We start from the raw sequence: 23,257 nt of genomic DNA, 5'->3' as shown, positions 1-23,257 counted from the left end.
CACTGCCCTACCATCCACTAAAGCCCCTTCATTAAAGGAACTTTTAATATACACGCACACAACTTAGGCACTTATATGTCTAAGTTAAAACTCACACATGTATATATGTAACTCATATATATTCCTGATTGGCTAGTTATGTATCAGTTGTATAAAATCTCTGTAGTTTTAAATTCAAATAGTTATACACTGACAGCTAAAGAGTCCATGATCGAAATCTAACAAAATACCTTTATGGTGGTTTTAACTGATGCCCTTTCCAAAAGCCTGGAACTGACCCAGTGACTGCGTTTTGTGATATGTGTGGGTTTACTCTCTCCTGGGCCATAAGTTTTGAACAACTTAACTAGTAACACTTGCATTTTCATCTCTGCCCCAAATGTCTTTGATTCATAGACAGGGAGACTGACCTGGATTTGACTTTGCCTGAATGAAACTCGTCCTTGTTCTCAGCCATGTGTCATCAGAAGTAGAAATCTGGAGGTGGATGTGATTGATGTGCTGGCTCTTCGGAAATAATGCAGCTAGAGAGGCTACATACAAAAGATGTTGTATTTCAAGTCCCTTAAGTGGCTTTATGCAAAACAAGTCGTGTTACACTGCCTAAAAGAAGACAAACCCAGCAGCAGAGTGTTCACAAAACAATAAGCCATGCTCTTTCCTCCTCTACATGGTCTTTATAATAGTCGAATTAGCTTACATTATTTTGTTAGCTAAAACCTATAATAAAGATGTAGTAAGAACCTCTCACTAACTTATAACTAGAAATCATAGCTAATCACCTTGAAACATCAGTGTTTCAAATTGATCTTATTATAAAACTGACCAGAAAAATGGAATATGATACTTTCTTCTTCATCTAGGCTATTAAGAATATGCATTTTAGTTATAGCTTTGGATAAGTGTTATAAATTTCATTTCAAACTTTTCAAAACACCAGAGAACTAGAGGAAATTTAAAGAAACAAGAAAAGACCAGGGCTGTGTCAACAAAGACCACAAATACGAGCTAATGTGACTATAGCAAATAGGTACTCCATGTTGGAGAGGAAATAGTATATATGTCATTGGCTTGTAAATATTTTGAATGGGAAGTTTTAAATTTCCTTTTTATAAAACCAGCTTTAAGAGAATCTGAATATAGTTGCCTAAACCTTAAACTGATAGTAAAAGAAATGCCTACCTCCATCATCACCTCTAACCCCATTTATGCACAACAAATTTACAAAACAGTTATAAAGCATCCCTTTAACTTAACAGATAAAAAATTCACTATGAAGAGTTTTTGCGACTTCCAGACTATAAAAGGTCCTTTTCCAAGAGCCTAAAAAAAATTTCTGCCTGCTGAGAAGTAATGACCACATGTTTGGCCACACTCTTTCCCTGTGTCCTGACAGATGATGCTCTGAGGCTCACTTATACTCAGCTCAGAAAATCGAACAGGGGCTTCTCCATCTTCTGATCACAAATCCACACATCTGCTTTTATCCGTGCTTATGTACGGTGCTCTCCCCTTTGACAAGAAAAGGAATGTTGCTGCCCCTGTGAAGCATCTCCCCTCACTCTCTGGCACCCAGCGCCTTCACCTGTACAAGGAATTGCTTTTGCCATTTTTCTTCTTTCCTGCAGCCTCTATGTATTCTTCTCTGAATGGTTCCACCCAAACATGGACAAGCTCGTGGTTTTCAAGCTCAAAAAAATGAATGGCAGTAGCAACTAAGACAAACTCTCTTAATCCCACAGCACCCCCCGTTTCTGACTCCCTGTTCTCCTCTTCACAGCAAAACTTGAAACATGAATCCGTTCACCATCTTCACACCCTCACTCCCTTTTCCTCTGGTCTATTCTGTCTTTCCCCCTCCCCTCCACTGGCTGATCTTGCTCGGGCCACTGACAAGCTGTGTGGTGCCATTTCCAAGGGTCACATATCTGTCCTCATGTTACCTGGACTCCCAGGAACTCTCAAAGGGGTAACCACTCCCTCATCTGTCAAGCACTTTTCTTTCTTTTTCTTTTGTCAGTGACCCCACACTTTAGTCATTCTCTTTCTACCTTCTGTCAGTTTCTCCTCTCTCTTTTATGTTCCTCTTCCTGGCCCAATATCTAAGGTTTGAATGCCCCAGGATTCAGTCTTTTCTCTCTACAGTTTCTACCTGGGCTTACATACTAGTTATCTGCTAATGACTCAGGAGTCACCAGTTAGGACTCAAACTGCAAATAACCAAAAATCAAACTGTCTTAAGTAATAAAGGGTGGAGGGGCTCATTGGCTGACATGACTGAAAAGTCCAGAGGCAAGGTAGGCTTCATGGTTCAATGATGTCATCAGCGAACCAGTTTCTTTCTAATTCTCTGTCCTGCCTTCCATGTTATTAGCTTTATCCTCAAGCCAGTGTGTCCCTTATGTTGACAAAATAGCTATGGCAGTTCCAGACTTTACATCCACAAATCATGCTATCCAAAATGAGAAACAGGATTGTTTCATAGTAGGTTTCTCAGTGCTCTCAGAAAGAGAAGAAACATTATTTCTTAAAAGATCCCCCAAAATGTGAGGTGCCTGGGTGGCTCTGTCGGTTAAGCATCTGACTCTTGATTTTGACTCAGGTCATGATCTCACAGTCATGGGATCAAGCCCCACTCTCCTTCTACCTTTCCCTCCCTGCTTCCATTCATGCTCATGCTCGCTTGCTCTCTCTCTCTCTCTCTCTCTCTGTCTCAAAAAAAAAAAAAAAAAAAAAAAAAAGATTCTCCCAAAATGAAACCCTGCATTTGCCCAAATTTTTCACAGACCTACTTCAGATCTGATTCTTTTCCATAGGGTAATGCCATGTACAGGATGGCTTAAATCCAAATTTCCTGAATCAGTTACAATTTGAGAGAGGTATGCAAAAGGCCTCTATAAGCTAATTAATCCATTTCTTCTCCATCTATATTGAACTTAGGCCAATTACATTAAGATACATGTCCCTTATTCTTAATTCTTTGTATAGCCTTGCAACTTTCCTGTACAAAATTTTCATATTCTACATATTTGAAACCTCTATCCTGAAGGGGCTGCTGATTCTCTATTCTTGTGCCTTGATTTTTATAACAATGTATCAATTGGAGAGGCTTGGAAATAAATAGGATTTAATTCTACTTGGTTATGTTTTGTTTGAGATGTGAGAGTAAGATTGGACCAAATGGCCTTTGGATATAGGTCTGGAGCTTAATTTTACCAGTTTTTGTTGCTATCTATAGTAAGTGATATGAATGACTGGATTTAGGAAGGTTTGTGCTTCTATCATGTAAACCTTTCTCTGTTTCTTTGCACCCTAGAAAGAATTTTTGGCTGAGTAAATTTTATAACTAAAATTAGAATCTTTTTGTGTATAAGCATTAATAGTGACTCCAAGAAATAATTGCCTATAAGGAGATGAATAGATTTTTTAAATATAATTTTTCTCAAAAAGTATACATCAGAAATTATAGTTCTTAAATTTAGACTTAAATAAATACAGAACAAGTGTCTTCAAATTATCTTGAACTCAGAAAGAATGGAAGTATGAATGTATTAATGGAGTGAATAAAGAACAAGAGTTGAGGGGCGCCTGGGTGGCTCAGTCGATTAAGCGTCCGACTTCGGCTCAGGTCATGATCTCGCAGTCCGAGAGTTCGAGCCCCGTGTCGGGCTCTGTGCTGACAGCTCAGAGCCTGGAGCCTGTTTCAGATTCTGTGTCTCCCTCTCTCTCTGACCCTCCCCCGTTCATGCTCTGTCTCTCCCTGTCTCAAAAATAAACGTTAAAAAAAAAATTAAAAAAAAAAAAGAACAAAAAAGAACAAGAGTTGAATCCTGGGCATTTACATGGAAACTAGGTTAATTTTGTAAAGCTGCATTATGTTTTAATACTTCACATATTTGCCTTTTAAGAAATATGTACATAAATTCAGAAATCCCTTGAGACATCTTGGACTGTTCAGAAACGGAGTAATTTACAGTCATATTACTTAAAACTTCTTGATTGCTAATCTACTTGGTGAAAAGTTAATCACATGACTGACTAGAAATCATTGTGGCTTACTGTATTTGAGGTAGGTTCACCTTAGAAAACAATCTTTATATTAGTTAGAATTGAAATTACAACTAAACAGATGAAATGTGTTTTGAGTTCTTATCCAGAGAGTTTATAGATACTTTGAAGTAAACAAAATCTTAACAAAATTTTATAGTCAAGAAAGGAATAAGAAAAAAATGTGGCTCTGACCCTTTGTGTTGTCTCTATGCTGAATTCTGAGTTGGGAGATTTATTCAGTCTTTCTTGTCTTTCTGGCAGAACTATCCCCAGATGGATATCCTCCTATGGCAAATAGAAGTACCATAGGATTTGCACATTGAGGGTCTCCTTATTGATGGCTAAAGAGGGATTCATGGGAAGAATTTGGGCTGAGGGGAAATGGGAGTGGAGAGAGGAAAAGAGAGAAGGAGAGAAGCTCATAAAATGTAGACATAAACCACACTAGATGGGAAAAAATTATACCCTGTCCAAAGTTACATGATATCATTTTGTCTTCTTTTTCTCTGCCAAGGAGAGATCTCATGTACATAATATAGGCCACTGGTGACTGTACAAGGGTGTGGAATTGGAAAAGAAGAGGGTACCAGATATTGTGATGTGCCGGGAGCCCCAAGGCCTCATAATCCACACTTTGATGTTAGTTTCCTATTTTTGTTTTAAAAGGAGAAAAGAACTGTGATTATTCCATTAAAACATGAGTGGAGTTCATCTTTTATTTTGTGTGGAGATACAGAGAAAGGAATGTCTTTGGGTTATTTTGGAAGTAGATTGACAGTTGGGGTAACAGCAAAAAAACAAAAACAAAAAAATACAAGAAGTTCTCTGAAGTTTTTTCTTTTGAGTAACTGAATGGATGTTGGATGCTACTGACTTAGAAAAACGGTTAAGAAATAGGATTGGGGATGAGGATTGAAAATGAAGAGTTCTAATTTGGCCATGTTGACTTTGCAGTGTCTTCAGTAGTCCAAGTGAATTGCAGACATCACCAGTTCCATTGCTGCACTTAGAATGACCTATTCCTCTTTCACTGGGATGACACCCCCATCCACCCTGTCTCCCTCCTGAGGGTAAAGCCTGAATGTCATCAGAGACCAGGCCTTCCCTTCCCCTGCCAGCCATCACTAAGCTCTGCATTTCACCACCTTATTATATCTGAACTTCATGTCCAGCCCCACCTCTATGATCCAGTTCCCACTACTCTGTGCCTCTTCCAGTCATTAGGACCAAAAGAGTATTGTGTGTAACTGTAGCTGGGTGGTACCCATCATCACTTAAGACACAACTCAACAGATGATACAGATTTGGTGATCTGGAGTATTGTGCACTTTGTAAGTTTCTTTTAAGTCTTTCCTTTTTGTATCTTCCTCAGGCACCCTAGTGCCAGCACTGCTCTCTGTATATTACAGTAATAATTAGGTGTTATCTGCCTTGCTGACATTTAGTTTCCTTGACCAGGAAAATGGGAAATGACAATAGGTAATGTTACCAGGGTGCCCGCCACATTCTGGTTGACCAGAGCTCCAGTTAAGGCATCCAGACTGGTTCCAAAGTCTGAAAAATGCTAGCATCATCCCGTTCAGCCCAGAGTTTCCAGGTGTGTCCAGCTCAAGAGCTCCAGCTGAACCTAGTATTTCCTTGTCTCTTTCAAGTTATAAAGCAAGAAGGAGGGAAGGAAAAGAGGAAGAGAGAGGAGAAGAAAAAAAGCTGTGTGTCTGTCATCTCGTGTCCACCCTCTCAAACATTATCATCATTCTAATATAGTATGATATTTGGATCATTTTCCTGTTTCAAGGAATGGATCTCCAGTGAATGCCAGAGTCTGCTGTATATATAACCAGTGTTGCTTATGGAATACAAAGAGGTGATCATAAGTGATTAAAAATTGTTTCAATTTCTTCAGAAAAAGTTCTTGGGATGGGAGGGTCTGCCTTGGTATTGACGGGAGAAACAGGGATACCAGGCATGGCGGAAAGGAAGACAGAAATTATTCTAATTAGGGAAAATGGGGTAAAACCCGTCAGTTTAGAGGCAGCTCGTGAGGAAGTACGCATCAAGAGATGGGGACATACACATGAGACTGGTGTTGGCATTTAGCGGAGGTTAGTAGAGCCCATGTGCAGGAATCCGAATTTCATGCCTGAGGTAACAGAGAAATTCTCAAAGCAAATTTGACCAATTATCTGCAACCCCACTGCAGCAGCCATGGTTAGAAGCACACTTCTTCTGTTTTCCAGACCCACCTCCATAAGAAGTTAATTTGTGTTGCACAACCCAGTCTTCTGGCTTAGACAGAAACATTTCAGTTTTTTTATAAATTACCAAAAATATTTATAGCTTGACTAAGCTAATTTAAAACACATAGCAGAAGCATGCCGTGCCTTACGCTCTCTGGGCTGCAGCTGTGGGAGCGGCCCCGCGCCTCTCAGCCAGGGGTGGCTCCCATCAGTGGGGACACCGTTAGCAGCACTCTGCATTCCTCAGGAACACTGCATAGATTACATAGGACCTCTTTGCTCACTAGGTAACTAACTGTCATGGATGCAACCGTTTCCTGTCACATCTCCTTCAGAACCTAAACTTTCGAGGCATTGGAGACTTGAGTAAGACTCTGCGCTGGTCTCAGGGTGAGGTATTTTGTGTCCTGACCCAGCAAAATATTTTACAATCTGTTTCCTAATCCTGGAAAAGCTGAGTCTTACCCTTGTATAAGTCTAAAATGTGCCCTAAAAAATGAAAGCAATTAAATAAAACAATGGGGAAAAGATTTCCTTTGTTCTGCTGAGAAGATTCAACATTTGCCCCCGGGGCCACACCCAGCCCGCTATCAGGAGTCTCCACTGAGTAAAGGCGGCCAAGCGCGCCCCGAGCACCTGAACCAGACACCAGACATTCTGCACCTTCCCCCTCGTCCTTAAGTGGAAGCACTGATTATTCTTAGCTTCTGTAATATTAAGAGACACACCAAAAGTTCTCCAATCTCCATAAAACATAAAGTTGATCAGTTATAAGTATACCGGACAGACTCTTATTTTTCTGATTAAACTAGTAACGCTTCCTCTGGAAAAACTGTTTTGTCCTATATTAGGGCACGGAAGGAGAAATAATTTTTTTTATTTTTGCTCCAAAATGTACATGGAGAAAAGGAAAATGGAAGAAGGGACGGGAGGGGAGGCCACTAGGAAGTGGGAATGACCACCAGCCACTTTTGTGCTGAAAACGAAGCAGATATTGGTTTCAACAGTGCATTCGATACATATATGCCTCCTGATAAAAGCAAAGGGAACAAAATTGCAAAGGCCAACATTATCATTGCTGTAAAGCAATATGCAAATTGTGGTCTTAAAATAACCCCGGGAGAGGCCTGGGCTTCACCCACACGAAGGCGACCTCTTTGCTAGGCTACTCTTATTGTTTATACTAATCTCTGGTAAAGTGAGAGTGGAGTTTCTATGAGGCGCAGTGTTGTGATTCATGACATTAAACAGATGAGAAAGGGCCCTCCAGAAATGAGCCTCTCGGCTGAGGCTGGGCAGAAAATAGCCTGAAATGAGTCACACCACATAAGACGGTACAAAAGATGATTCACTGGGTCCCAAGGAAAATAAATAGGAGTGAATGGCTAGTGTACCCAGGGAAACCCAGTCTCAGCGGGCAGAATTTATTGGTCTGCCTCACATTGAGCCCAGTCACTGAGGCTGGTGGGATGAGGTGCTGGCACTGAAAACGTGAAGGGTGGCAGTGAGGGGACAGCTGTTTTTGAGGCGGCAGCGCCACAGCGGCCACTTGCTTTCAGTTAAGGATCTTTGTGGCTGAGTGATACATCTGCCCTAAATGCTGTGAAGTATATGACGTGAAATGGTTTATCCAGAAGGCTGCACAGCTGGCATCGGATAAAACATTTGGAATCATTTTAGATGTACATTACCTCGAGGCAGCATTCCCTCCCCAGTGCTAAATTTAAACCATTCCTGTCATTTCAGACTCTCTAATGAAATCTGTTTCTCATACGATGTCTGTCTTGGAAATAGCATGCAACTCCGCACCATAAAATGGAAGAGAATTTGAAACCTACAAATCACCCATTTTTCTACCTTCCTCTCCCATGCACATGCTTGTGCGCGCGCGCACACACACACACACACACACACACACACACACACACACCCCTACCTCTCTCTCTTAATAATTTCACAACAGTAAAAGGGATGCATGGAAGTGATAAAGATGAGCTCCCCAGGATGGCGGAAGGAGAAGGAGGAGGTGACTGATGCCTGCCAATAACTCTCAAACAGCGGCACTGAATGACTCATGCAAAGGCCCAGAGGGATCATCGGTTCCCTCAGTCGCCCTTTAGAAGAGAGACAGAAAACGTGATATTATAAATGTTCCCACAGAATCACAGCTTTACTGGTTCCAAGAGAACCACAGGCTTACGCTGCTACTCACTATGCTGTGGGGTAAATAAGCTGATGTGCCCTACATAACTAGAAACCCAGCAGAAAACATTCGACACACACACGGTTCAATATCCAATGGGAAAGTTTATGTAGTCCGATTGAGTCTATCCTATTCTATTCTTGAATATTAAAGTAAGTTTTAAAACTTTCCAATATTTCCCCAATTTAAAGGCAAAATCAATATGTGAATGTTAATGTCCTTATCTCAACTGTAGATTCCAAAACTATTTTAAGAAAATTAAAAACCAACTTTAAGCAGAACCCAGAAAGAGTTCCACTTTGAAGCCCAAACACAAATGCTCTTTGCTATTCATAAAGAGGGGACTTGCTCACATCACTGATGATTAAAACACACAGTCATAGGAACACCACATCTTTAACTTTTCCCATATGTCTTGGTTTTGCATGATGATGATGCTACTGCTTACCATAGTTCTTCACCTCATCTGGAATTAGTTAGCCAAGGAATTGGATGCTATTGCAAGGGGGCCAGGAAAGATGCCTAGGATCCTGTCCAATGTGTAGCAGTGCTCATAAATGTCTATAAGTGTAAAAAAAAGGGGTTGGCAAGCCTTGTTTTGTCTGAATAACCTCCCTCCCTTCAGTGTGGCTCAGAGAGAGGTTTCTATGGCCCTCTCTCAAGCTGAGCAGACAGGCAGGATACCAGCAGCCCTTATCGACAACGGTTCATGAAAAACCTGAAAAAGTCTTTGTAGGATGCCAAGGCAGTAGATCCTCTGAACACTACCTTAGAGTCCAAACAATCTGGGTTTCTGGATCTCTTGAATTTTCAGGTTTTTCTATCAAAGCAGTTGGCCAAACCTGTTGTGGCCACCATGCATTGTGACATTACATTGCTCAAATAGTTAATGTAGCTGAAAGTGTCCACTCGACATTTCAAGGAATGTGCATAAAGCCACTGGGGAAGAAAGTGGTTCTCCATAGGAAGTCCTTAAGTCTGACGTCAAACATCACTTCAGGTGTGAGAATGTCCTCTTGTTAAGCCATATCATCAATAATTCTAGCCTTAATTAATGCAAGGAAAACCACCTGCCATCTTCACTACCGCAGCTAAGAGCTTTAGCCTTCCTGAGGTTCTACCATGTTTTTTCATCCATATTAAGTATTGCTGAAACACCCAGTCCCCTCACACATTTCTTGATGTGGGACTTGCCATCAAAAGTATAAAAGTCAATCCATTATTGACAAATAGTGTATATCAGTATATACTGATGAATGCAAATTACTTTTGTATCACTTATCATATTACCTTGTGATGAAAGATCTGTGAACTCACAAGATCAATTGCAAAGTCATCTACAGAAAATATCTGCCTCTATTGTGACCAGATGATATTGCTATACTATCAAGCCAAAATATCCTATACTGGCTCTTTCCTACAAATTGGACTGCTAATTATAAATACCTTCTGGATGGAGTCAGCCCAAAGTAAAAGTTACCTCAGTGAAGGTATGTTAATGAAGGTCAGTTCATTCCCACTTGTTACTAAAATCTTTACTCAGTGCTCAGAACAAAGTTTGATCAATTGTCTATTGACTTTCAGAATGCACACAGAATCCATATTTTCTCTTTGATTAAAACATGCAGTGATTAGCAGAGCAATATATACATACTCAGTCACTTAAATCTTTTTTGAAAGTATCACAAGATGCTTCAGAGCCAAGAGTCATGAAACCAAGACAAATTGTCAAACATAAACCAAGGCACAATTCTTAGGCATGTTCCTTTTCTAAGGAATTCCTTTTCTAATAGCAGTTTATAATACTGGCTGTCCCTTCAGGGTTTCCAGTGTTCCTGGTCAAGGCTGGGCTGTGCTTTCTACAGAGTAATCAGGGTAACCTAACGGCCACTGCCAATGTGTAAGGGGGACTCTGAGCTATTCCCTAGGGCATAGGTCCAGAATTCCATGTTCTGTTTTCCCAAGCAGCGAATAGCCTATTTTAGAACAGAAATTGAAAGGTGATTCCTACTCTTGTCAGAGAAGCTCAGAGAGCTTTGTGTTTTTTAAAAAATTAACTTTGATGGCAACCCACTGAGATAAGGATCAGGTGTTAACCAGATTCTCATTGGGAGATAGCAGTCGTAGGCAGGAAAGGGCATGGTATGCCAACAAGCAGGCTAGAGTACAGCCAAACATTGGGGGTTAAAAGTCTGTACTTGGCTTCCTGCCGAAGTATCACTTCATGCTTTCATGCCACACATTTTATTCAATATGTGAAGCTAAATTCAGAATCATCTTCTTGTTAGTGTACGAAACTTCTGATAATTGAAGCCCTGACCATTAGAGCCAGTACTGTCTTTGTTAAAATATAGCCATTGTTATGTTTGGTACTACTTGGAATTATATTCTGATGGAAAAATCTGTACAAAATAAATACCAAATTTAAGTCATTAGGGCTAGTAAGCAAGTTATTTTATCACCAAAACTATTATTCACAATTTCTTCAGTTTTTTTTTTTATTCCGTATGTTCTGTTAAATTGAGAGCATGCATTTAAATAGTATCCTGCACTAATCAGAGGTTTTGAAGCCCTTATTCAGTAGCCAGTGTGAAACAATTGACTATCGAATTGATTTTTTAAAATGTGTTCTGTGCAGATCCAGGCATCCTTAATACCTTTAGAAACCAAATTAGGTCCTAAGAAAGCATTTGAAGTGTGTGCCCGGTACTCAACATTTCTAACATTAAAATAGGATTAAGTTACATCTGTATACGGGCATAAAGAGCATGGAAGTAGTTCTATATAAAACATTCTTCTCAAGAATGGGGTGGAAAGGCAGGGGCTCTGAATAAGACATCAGCATTTACTCACATGACCATTCACAATGGGAACAAGAACTCAGCCTATTGGTGTAGTCCCATTATACTGGGGTGTAGGGATAGAAGAAAAAAACAGAAAATAACTTGCCTTTTGCCTATCTTGGAAAGTGAATAGGAGTGCTGTTCAGTCAGGGAATTTTAAGCCTCAATACTTAAATGTATTGACATAGCTTTGGGGGCGGGGAAAGGGGATTACATTGAGGTTATTTTAAAAGTTCTTCCTTCTGTTCAAAGAAAAAAGCAGGGACAGTGTCCATAAAGTACATTGCCATTCAGAACCACCACCACAACCACCCCACCACCCCCGCAAAGAAACAGAATGACTTCAGTCACCATATGTGGTTTGATTCCATCTAAGTATAACCTTAACAATTCTTGCTAATCAGTGTTCTAGTTCTATAAAAAGAAGTATAGTACTTTGCAGTCATTTCCTAATTAAAACCATGTGCAAGAAATGCAATGGTAAAGGAAAGGAGGTCAAATGTAGATATTCCTTGGAAGAGGAAAGTGCCTATTTTCTCTTTATGCTTTGACCTTTGCTTGATTTCCACTGTCTACATTCTCTAGCTCCTCACCATGATGTCCCTTGAGAGCTCAGGCCTGTCCTAGTTCCAGAAGTCTTTCAACAGTCTGTGCACTTTACCTGCCTCTGAATCCAACACTGTTGGATTTGGTGATGAGTCATACCGCCAGCACAAGACCCACTGGCTCAGATTCCCCCGTTGCCAAAACTCCCAAGGTTTGTCTAAACCCCACTTTGCCCATTCCCTTCTCCAGTTTGGCCTCATTTTCAGGATTGTGTCTCTGCCCAGGTTTCCCTCTATTTTTTGGCAGTTAGTTGCCCTGTCTAGTAGACTCTTTACCCTCAGAGACAAGCACTACATCCTGAGCCTGAGTTAATGGAAATTGAGCCCTGATGGTTCTCACCAACCCATAGCTCTTGCCTCCTGTCCTCTTAACCAAATAGGGGAAGATCATCTGGGATCATGACTTTTGTTTGCTGACTCCTAGATCCCAAGTTCTCAGTTTCTGTGTCACTATTTACTCACTTAGCTGGAGGATTGTGCAACTTTTCTCCAAGATGGTGAAGATAATCCCTCCTATCCTGCGTGCACTTTTTTTTTAACTTGCATTTTGAAATAATTATAGGCTGACAGCAAGTTGCAAAAATGGTACAGAGTCCCATGTAGGCTTCAACCAACTTCCTAAAATGGTGGTATCAAATATATAGCTAGGGGTGCCTTGGTGGCCTTGTTGGTTAAGCGCCAGACTTTGGCTCAGGGCATGACCTAGCGGTTCGTGGGTTTGAGCCCCACGTCAGGTTCTGTGCTGACAGCTAGAGCCTGAGCCTGCTTCAGATTCTGTGTCTCCCTCCCTCTCTCTCTCTCTCTCTGCCCCTTCTTGGCTCACTCTCTCTCTCTCTCTCAAAAATAAACATTAAAAAAATTAAAAAATACATGGCTATGGCTTATTGGACAATATATAGTGATCTAGCACACTATCAAAACCAGGAGATTGACATTAGTATATTGCTAACTAAAGACCTTTACATCATTTTTATTTTTTTAATTTGTTTTTTTAACGTTTATTTATTTTTGAGACAGAGCATGAACAGGGGAGGGGCAGAGAGAGAGGGAGACGCAGAATCCGAAACAGGCTCCAGGCTCTGAGCTGTCAGCACAGAGCCCGACGCGGGGCTCAAACTCACGGACCGTGAGATCATGACCTGAGCCGAAGTCGGACACTCAACCGACTGAGCCACCCAGGCACCACAAGACCTTTACATCATTTTTAAACCTTTATTTATTTGTGTGTGCATACAGTTCTATGCAATGTTATACCATGTATAGATTTGTGTAACAACCACCATAATCAAGATACAGAACTATTCTAGCACCACAAGAGAACTCCTTCAGGCTGTCTCATTGTATCTGTGCTCATCCTCTCCCAGTCACACCATCAACTCTAGTCTCTGTTCTTTGCCAACCACTAATTTGTTCTCCATCTATATACTTTTCTCATTTGAGAATGTTATATAAATGAAATCTTACAGTATGTAATCTTTCAAGATTACATACTTTTTTCACTAAGCATAAGATCCTTGTCTATCCCGGCTGTTGCTTATATCAACAGTTCATTCCTTTTATTGTAGTATAGCATTGTTTGGATGTACAAGTTTGTTCAATTGAATGTGGGATAAGGAGGGATTATGGCTGCCATCTTGGAGACAGGTTACATAATTCTGCAGCTAACTGCATAAATACTGGCACAAAGACTGAGAACTTTTCACACACATGTAGGAGACTGGGTTTGAAGATTTAAGTTGCTTCCAGTATTTTGCTATTGTAATTAAAGTTACTATGAATATTTGTATACAGGTTTTGTGTGAACATAAGTTTTCATTTCTCTAGATAAATGCCCAAAAGCGCAACTGGTGGGTCATATCTTAAGTGCATGTTTAGTTTTACAAGAAACTGCTAAACTATCTTCCAGAGTGGCTGAACCATTTTTACATGTACAACCAGCAAATGAGACCCCGTTTCTTCATATCCTCCCAGACTAGTAATTGGCATTATCACTAGTTTTCATTTTAGCTGTTGTAGTAGGCGTATAATGATCTCTCACTGTGGGTTTAATTGGCACTTTTCTAATGGTTGATGCTGTTGAATGTAGTTTCATGTGCTTATTTGCCATTTGCATCTTCTGTATGGTGAAAAATCTGTTTATATCTTTTGCATATTTTATAATTCTTTTTTTAGATGTGGTTCCTTATTTTAGATATAGTCTGTAGCTTGTTTTTCATCCTCTTAACAAGGTCTTTCATAGCACAGAAGTTTTAAAATATGTGAATTTTTTTTTAATGAATCATGCTTTTGATGTCCTAGAACTTTACACTTACAGGAGAAACTAAGAACATATATTTGTATGTGCTTGAATCTGCGTAAAGGGGCTGAAAAAATACCTAATCTAATGAAACTGTGGGGCATCTGAAAGCAGGAACCAGAGGATGGGGGAGAGGTAGATGTGACTTTTCATCTTTTTATATTCAAGTTTTTAACAATATAAATATATTAATTTTAAAAATGGAGCATGGGGGTGCCTGGGTGGTTCAGTCAGTTAAGCTTCAACTCAGGTAATGATCTTGTGGTTTGTGAGTTCAAGCCCCATATTGAGCTCCTCGCTGGCAGTGCAAAGCCTACTTTGGATCCTCACTCTCTCCTCTTCCTCTGCCCCTCCCCTGCTCACACTTTCTCTAACTGGAGTTAGATCAGTTTTTTTTTAATGTTTTTTTTTGAGAGAGAGAGAAAAGGGGGAGGGGCTTAGAGAGAGGGAGACACAGAATCTGAAGCAGGCTCTAGGCTCTGAGCTGTCAGTACAGGGCCAGACAGGGGGCTGGAACTCATGAGCCACCAGATCATTACCTGAGCTGAAGTTGGACACTTAATTGACTGAGCCACCCAGTCACCCCTTCTTTCTTTCCTTTCTTTTTCTTTCTTTCCTTTTTCTTTCTTTCCTCTTTTCTTTCCCTTTCCCCCTTCCTCTCCCCCTCCCTCCCTCTCTTTCTTTCCTTTTCCTTTCCTTTCGTTCTTTCCGATCAGTTTCAATACTGGCTCCACAGATTAGTTAGAGCTTGGGAAGGTTATTTTAGGTTTGTCATTTATAAAATTAAATGTAAAAATAGACATAGTATCAGCCGTTTTTATGAAGATTAAAGAAGATTATGTGAAAATTAATAGTGAACTAATTATGGATTGAATTATGAATCATAAACCAAAGTAAACTTTATATTTTAATATAAAATAGTTCAAATTTTTTTCTGTTGCTTTGTAGTTATCTTTGGTGACATACTGCTCAGTTTTTCTAGGCTTTGTACTTTCTGAGAAATTACAGTGGCTGTTTGTGGATTCTGCTCCTCTAATGTTGTTTTGATATGTAAGAATTTTTTATTTGTGCTTATAAGATATATTCTTTGTGCTTATAATAAGCTATATTCTTTCATGAACTAGCAATCTCTAGTAGCAATTATTCTTAATGTATCAGTGAAAACCCAGGGCTCAGAGAGGTAAAGTGCCTTGGTGGTTTGTCTAATTCCAGAACTTTGTATTTAATTTTGATGCCAGTGTAATCCAGAATATTCTCCATAGAACTCCAATTCCTTAGGGGTATTGCTCAAAATAATAATAATAATAATAATAATAATAATAACAACAACAACAACAACAACAACAACAACAATAATAAAGTTCACTGGTTAAATGAATTTAGTATAAATTTTAAAATAAAGCATGTTGGAAAGGGCCCTTTTTGCGAGTCTGCAATGCAGAATCTGAGGAATACTATAGTCTTGAACCCAGCATTTCCCAAATTAAGTTTACCACAGGGGTTTTAAGAAATACATAGCACTATTAGAATCACTCAGAATTAGCATTCTATTGAAACATTTTAGGGAGCCCTGCATTTAGCATATATTCTGCCCTATTTTCAAATACTTGATATTCCTGTAAACTAATTCTAATATAGCTTCACAAGAACTCCAGACAGTTCATTTACATGGCGTTATAGCATCTTACTGATGAAAGTAATCCTGTGGCAAACTTAATAAATATGCTTTAGATTTATGAAAACCCCAGAGGAGTAGCAAGTTTTACACCAACAACTCTGAGGACAAATGGTGTTAAAGAGAACATAAATCTCCTTTCTGATAAGCCTGCAACTTTCATCTTGAATCGTGTACTATCCTGAAAAGTTGAAGATAAGGTCGTGTTGTGGGGGCTGTATCTAACTAATGCAAAATAATTGTTTAACATACATACAAAGAATCAAATCTCAGTCACAACCTTTAATTCTAGTACTTTTTACCTATCTCTTCTTATATAAAGCTCTTAGAAACATAAAACATTACATTATTTTCTGCCACCTTCAGCTCAAATGTCACTCCCTATATAGAAGAGAATGTACTTGCTAGTCCGTGTCCTTGAATTTTACCTTCTATGCAGTAGCTGTTTAAATAAATGCTCGGTGATGAGTGTGATGTTGATGGTGAAGGCTTTAGATACATAGTTATGGACATGTATCTAACATAAAATAATACTAAATGGCTCTTTTTCTAAAAGTTTTTCACCTCTAATGATTGCAAAATGAGTCAAACACACTAGTCTGTTTTATTGCTTATTAGACTAGTCACTGCTACGTTATTCTTCTTAAAAGGTAAAAGAAAATTCATCTTTTCATTTCAGCCTACTGTTATTTCCATTTCACTGGGATTGGAAATAAAAGGAATACTAGAGTTCTAAAACTTGCATGTTTTTCTATTTTTATTGATAAATGCAGTTAGTAATTTGTTTCAAAAACTTTAGATTTTTTTAAAGAAACGTTAGAAACAATAGAGGATTTAAATGAAACCAGTGACATAGGTAACAAATAGACTTTAGAGATAAATAGCTATAAACTAATTTTCTCTAAAAAATTAATTGAAATTAAAATAACAGTAAGTTTTAGGGGCTCCTGGATGGCTCAGTTAAGAGGCCAACTCTTGATTTCGGCTGAAGTCATGATCTCATGGTTCATGGGATTGGGCCCCACGTCAGGCTCTATGCTGTCAGCACAGAGCCTTCTTGGAATTCTCTCCCTCTCTTTCTTGTCCCTCCCTCACTCGTGCTCTTTCTCCAAATAAACTTTAAAAATAAAATGACAATGTTTTATATCCTCTAAATATTATGGAAGGAATGAAGAATTGAGTTACAATGACACAATAATTATTTTTAATAGAACCATCTGTAATTTCTACCAATAGAATACTTCAAAAACGTTTAAAATAAGACATTCAATAGTGTCAGGCATAAGTTGTTATGAATTGAACTTAATTATGCTTTTATTTTCTATCTTATTAAATGACTTTTTTCAGTGAGGGTGGATATTACTACTTCCTCTTTGTCATAAAGTATACAAAATACACTTTTGTAATATTCCAGAACATGTTCCACAGAATTTTAAGACTTACTCATTAAAGTTATACACTATATTGGAGCAAAATTTAGCTTGATTTGATGTTTATGACTTAATGTAAAAAAATTTTTTATTTTGCCTTCTAATTTTAAACTTGCTTATTTGGCACACAATAAAATGAAAACAGAAAAATAAAACTGATGAATGTACTTTGTGTAATTCTGTTTAAACATTTATCTATGTTTAAACATTATCCACCTACCAACTGTAGGTATGTTCATACAGAATGCAAAAAACCCTCACCCTTCCAATTCTTAAGCTAAAAATTTTGATACAATTCACAACTAAAAATTCTTAACTGATACGCCATCTGTTTCTATGAATCTGAAAGATAGTGCTTCATTTGGAGACTTTTATTAAACATTAAAATTTGGACTTTTGAACTCCTGGTCGCCTGCAAAAAAGCTCTAATTTCTAATTTTAGAACACTTTTAAGATTCACATGTTCTTAAAACACAAACTTTAAAATGATTCCAAAGAAGAATCTTAGCCTGAAATGGCACACAAAACTGAAACCAATTTTTAAAATGCTTAGCTTTAATAGAAACCAACCCCAGGTACTGATAAACTTTACCTGATTTTGTTAACTTCCTGCTTTATTTAGAGTTACTTTCTTTATCGGCTCATATACCATATAGGAACACCCCGCAATTAATATGTTTATTAGAAAAGGGTCTAATAAACCGACTGGGTGGGCCAGTCGGTTAAGCGTCTGACTCTTGAACTCAGGTCATGATCTCGCAGTTTGTGGGTTCGAGTCCCATGCTGGGCACTGTGCTGGCAGCGAGGAGCCTGCTTGGGATTCTCTCTCCCTCCTCTCTCTCTGCCCCTCCACCGCTATCTCTCCTTCAAAATAAATAAACTTAAAAAAAAAAAAAGAGAAAAGGGTGTATTCAAATATGCTTATCTACTGCTGTAACTTTATGGTATATTTTGGTAATTTATCAGAATACACAGTTATCTCTCTATCATTTACACATCACAGCAGGATTCAAAAGTCTTTAACAAGTCTAAAAAATAGGGCTATGAAACAATTTTTAATATATGCAAATAATCTAAATGCTTATGTTATATTCCATCACAGATTTTTGTCTTAAAATATTTGATAGCTATAGCAAATGAAGATGGAGGCTTTATACTTGTGCATCTTTGGAGACTGGGGCTTATTTTATGAAGGAAACTTGGCTGAATAATTAGAGCTTTCATATTAACCAGGTTCAGTGTACTTGTTTTACAGTCTCAGATTTTAAGATCAAACACAAGTTAAATCAGTATTTATACTGAGCAAGAATTGTCTTTCTTTTCTATAAAGCTATCTACTTACTGTAGTTTTTAGTTTATAGTTAATTTTACAATTTTTAAATTATTGTAAAATAATTAGAAAAGCTTATAAGTCAATCCCTGCTAAAAAAGACTTGTACCAAAATAGTTGCTCTCTGACCCCAGCTCAAAGGCGATCATGTTCAGCTCTTTCAACCTATTTCTTCTTTATTTCAATGAGTTTTTAAACCACTTTATTGAGATGACTAACATGTAAAAAGCTTTACATATTTAATGTATACAACTTGATAAGTCTGGTAATAAGTGTATACCTGTGAAACCATCACCACCTTTACCACCTTCAAGGTCATAGACATATCCATCACCTCCCAAAGTTTCCTCCTTCCCTCTTTAGCAGCAGCAGCAGTAGTCATTGTCATTGTTGTAGTGTGTGTGTGTGTGTGTGTGTGTGTGTGTGTGTGTGTGGCGGGGGGGGGGGGCGGTAACAGAAGATCTACTGTCTTGGCAAATTTTAAGTATAAGATCACTACTGTTTGCTATAGGTGGTATGCAGTAAAGTAGGTCTACAGAACTTATGTATACAAAATGTTCTGGGCTAACTAGGAAAATCAGGAAGTGAGACCATGCTTTGTGGACTGCAACATAGGGGTGACTAGTAGGACTGATGAGCTACTACTGTGAGGTAAGCCTGATGATACTGAATTGGCTTGGGCCACAATAACAAAGCACTGTGCTGAAGTCTGCTAAAAGCTGGAGTTGTCAGTTAATCCATGGTTCCTGAAACTCTTCAGTATAGATAACCAAATCTACTCTGAGAAATGAGAAAATTCTAAAAAACTCAGGATACATGTGTTGGACCCAAAAGAGGTCAAACCGGAACCAGGCAAAGAGGAAAATCTGCAAGAACTAGAGCTTTTCTGTAGTTCCAGTCAAGTAATAAGTGGAGGCCATTCTGCTTTAAGTTTGATGGGATTCATACACATTTTGTCATCTTATACTGAGATTCAGTCTTAAGGATAACCCCTGGTTTGATCAAAGGTGAAGCTTCTATTTGCTTCTTTTTCTTGTTATTCAGAGGTGATTTTCAAGAGGCTGAAGATGTCTTTTCTCTGTCATCTTAAAACTGGAAGTCCTACTGCACACTAAATTGTGCCTTGAAAGTGTCTGTAAGTAAAAACAACTTACACCGCTTCCAAATCTTTCTTTTATCATTTCATATGCACATGAAAGGATTGCAGGTTCCCTTAATATTTTAGCCTAACTTTAAAAGAATACTATATATATATTTGCCATCTATTTCAAATGCCATCTATTTTAAAAGGAGTGTATTTATAGGATTTTATTTAGGAGCTCCAAATGCATCCTAAACCAAGCTCCATATCTAAAGAAGTTTGTAAATATTTTGAAAAATACTTGTATTATATAAACTCATATTCACAACTTAAAAATGTATCCAGTTCTGGGGCACCAGGGTGGCTCAGTCTGTTAAGCATCTGACTCTTTCGGCTCAGGTCATGATCTCATGGTGGTGAGATTGAGTCCCATGTGGCGCTCTGCACTGGGTGTGGAGACTGCTTAAGATTCTCTCTCTTAAAAAAAAAAAAAAGTATCCAGTTCATATGCACATAATTAGTGTATAAAAGACACATAAAGGGAGAGCTTATAGCACAAAATACCTGATTACTTAGGAAATGATCTGTCTTAGATATCTGAAAATGAGTTTGGCCTTGTAATTTTTCCCCACACAGTTTCAGTATATACCATTTAACTTTTATTTTCTAACAGAGAATGTAACTAGGAAAAATTTTCTCATTGAGGTATAATTGACTTATGTTAGTTTCAGGTGTACAACATAATAATTCATTATTTGCATATATTGCAAAATTATCACTGCAGTAGGTCTAGTTAATATCCATCACCATATATCATTGCAAACTTTTTTTCTACACACAATATGTGTGTGTGAACCACAGTTTTTTAGTCATTCATCCATCAATGGACACGGGCTATTTCCATATTTTGGCTACTATAAAAATTCTATAAAAGATTTTTATTTTTCATTTTGTTAATGTGATATATCACATTGTTTTACAGATATTGAACCATCTCTGTAATAAGTCCCACATGATCATGGCACATGATCCTTTTAATGTATTGTCAAATATGACTTGCTAGTATTTTGTTGAAGGTTTTGTATCAATGTTCACTGGGGATATAGGCCTGTAATTTTAGTTTTTTTGTGTGTGGTGTCCTTGCTGGTTTTGGTATTAGGGTGATGCTGACCTTGTAAAATGAGTTTGGAAGTGGTCCCTCTTATTTTTCAGAAGAGTTTGATAAGGACTACTATTAATTCTCCCTTAAATGTTTGGTAGAATTCACCAGTAAAGCTGTCTGGTCCTGGAGTTTTGTTTGTTGGGAGGTTTTTTTTGTTTTTTTGTTTTTTTTAATTTTTGAAAAAGACAGAGTGTGAGCAGGGGAGGGCCACAGAGAGAGGGAGACACAATATCTGAAGCAGGCTCCAGGCTCTGAACTGTCAGCACAGAGCCCAATGTGGGCTGGAACTCACCAACCTCGAGATCATAACCTGAGCTGAAGTCGGATGCTTACCCAACTGAGACACTCAGGCTCCCCTGTTGGGAGGTTTTTGATTGCTAATTCAATCTCCTGAATAATCAGTTTGTTCAGATTATCTATTTATGATTCAGTGTTACATGTTTCTAGGTATTTATCCATGTCTTACAGGCTTTCCAAATTGTTGGTATGTGTAACTTAGGTGATCCTTTGTATTTTTGTGGTATTAGTTATAATGTCTCCTCTAATTTTGTGTGCCTTTTCCCTTGTGAAGTCTTGCTAAAGGTTTGTCATATTTATCTTTTCAAAAATCAGCTTACTCTCATTGATATTTTCAATGGTCTTTTTAGTTTCTATTTCATTTATTTCCATTCCGATCTTTCTTTGCTACTACTAATTTTGGACTTCATTTGTTCTTTCTCTAGGTGTGAGGGGTAAAGTTAGGTTGTTTGGAATTTTTTCCTTGTTTCTTGATATAGGCATTTATTGCTATGAACTTTAATCTGAGAACTGCCTTCGCTGCATCCTCTAAGTTTTATTATGTTGTATTATTATCATTTTCCCCAAGGTATTTTTTGATTTCTCTTTTGACTTTTTTGACCCATTGGTTGTTCAGTAGCATATTGTTTAATCTCCACATATTTCTGAATTTTCTAGCTTTCTTCCTGTGATTGACTTCTAGTTTATACCATTTTGGTCAGAAACGATGCTTGATATGATTTCAATCTTCTTAAATTTATTAAGACTTGCTTAGTGGCCTAACATGATCTATCCTGGAAAACGTTCCATGTACACTTGAGAAAAATGTATATTCTGTTGTTTCTGGATGGAATGCTCAGTATATCTTATTTTTTTTAACGGTTATTCATTTTTGAGAGACAGACTGCCTGAGAGGGGGAGAGAGAGAGAGAATCTGAAGCAGGCTTCAGGCTCTGAGCTGTCAGCACAGAACCCGACACGGGGCTTGAACGCATGAACTGTGAGATCATGACCTGAGCCGAAGTTGGGTGCTTAACCAACTAAGCCACCCCTGGAATGTTTAGTATATTAACTGTTAAGTCCATTGGTTTAACATGCCATTTAAGGCCATTATTTCTTTGATTTCCTGTCTGGATGATCTTTGGAAAAACTTTTATTTTCTTTATGGCAAGTTATAATTAGGACTAGTGAGTGGATTTTAGGGCACTTAAGAAAATTCAAAATCTTTTTTTAAAGTATACTAAATATTTGAAATTAAAAGGGAATTGTAAGCAGTTTACACATATTCCCCTCTTGCTATCAATTAGTAAAAAGCCCTCCATTTGGTGATAAACAAAATTTAAGCTTTTAAGTTTCTATAGCAAGTATGTTTGCCACTCTCTTCCAGTTACCAGCCTTCTTTGTACTATGAAAAATAACTCTATAGATTATCAAGCCAAGCATATCTTCCCTTTTCTTTCACCTCAAAATGGCCCCTATACTGTGGTTTTTTTAAACTTTAGCATGCATCAGCATCCCCTGGAAAGCCTGTTAAAACACAGATTGCAGGGTTCCACTCCAAGTTTCAGATTCAGTAGAACTGGAGTAGAGCTCAATAATTTGCATTTCTTGCAAGTTCCCAGTAGTTTTGATACTGCCGATCTGGAGATCAAACTGAGAACCACTGCCCTATGATTATACTAAAATTTCCCCCTCAGTTTAAGAGAAAAATAAATAACATTTCTCTCCAATAAATTTTACTTTGTACTCAATTCCCTCTTCATCTCCATTCTGCAATTATTTCCTCTACCCCCAGCATCTCCAATCTCTGTATGCACTGACTTCTTCCTTTTGCCTTCTTGATGAGTAGAGCTCTGTTTTTAAAAACACGAAACAAGTGCGCCATCTACCATTTTTCTCATGCATTTACTTATTCACTGCCAAATTTCTAGATAATATATCCTTGCACCAAAACCTCTACATGCTTTTCATTACTGAATCATCTCTGAATTAAGAGTCCCGACAGGGAACAGGTAGCATTCTCAACTTGGGCAAATTATTAATAAACTATAAAAGTATGGGCGGGATGT

General features: G+C 38.2%; 1 long non-coding RNA gene across 4 annotated transcripts in view; it reads right to left on the bottom strand.

Moving 5' to 3' along the window:
* The window catches only part of LOC106969679 (uncharacterized), a 30,277-nt gene extending 11,194 nt beyond the window's left edge, over positions 1-19,083 (bottom strand). For 3 of the 4 annotated variants that reach the window (XR_008298496.1, XR_008298498.1, XR_001429392.3), the window contains exons 1-2: positions 19,004-19,083; positions 411-533 (exon numbers count right to left, since the gene is read on the bottom strand). This is a non-coding gene — a long non-coding RNA (uncharacterized LOC106969679). Of the gene's footprint in view, positions 1-410; positions 1,690-2,051; positions 8,196-19,003 lie in introns of those variants that run through there. The other variant, XR_008298497.1, reaches the window with a different exon arrangement.
* Positions 19,084-23,257: the final 4,174 nt, after the last annotated feature.

This window comes from Acinonyx jubatus, chromosome B2 (genome assembly GCF_027475565.1).
Source record: "Acinonyx jubatus isolate Ajub_Pintada_27869175 chromosome B2, VMU_Ajub_asm_v1.0, whole genome shotgun sequence".
Lineage (NCBI taxonomy): Eukaryota > Metazoa > Chordata > Mammalia > Carnivora > Felidae > Acinonyx > Acinonyx jubatus.
The sequence above is the reverse complement of the archived record's forward strand: the minus strand, read 5'-3'. Positions and strand labels throughout refer to the sequence as shown.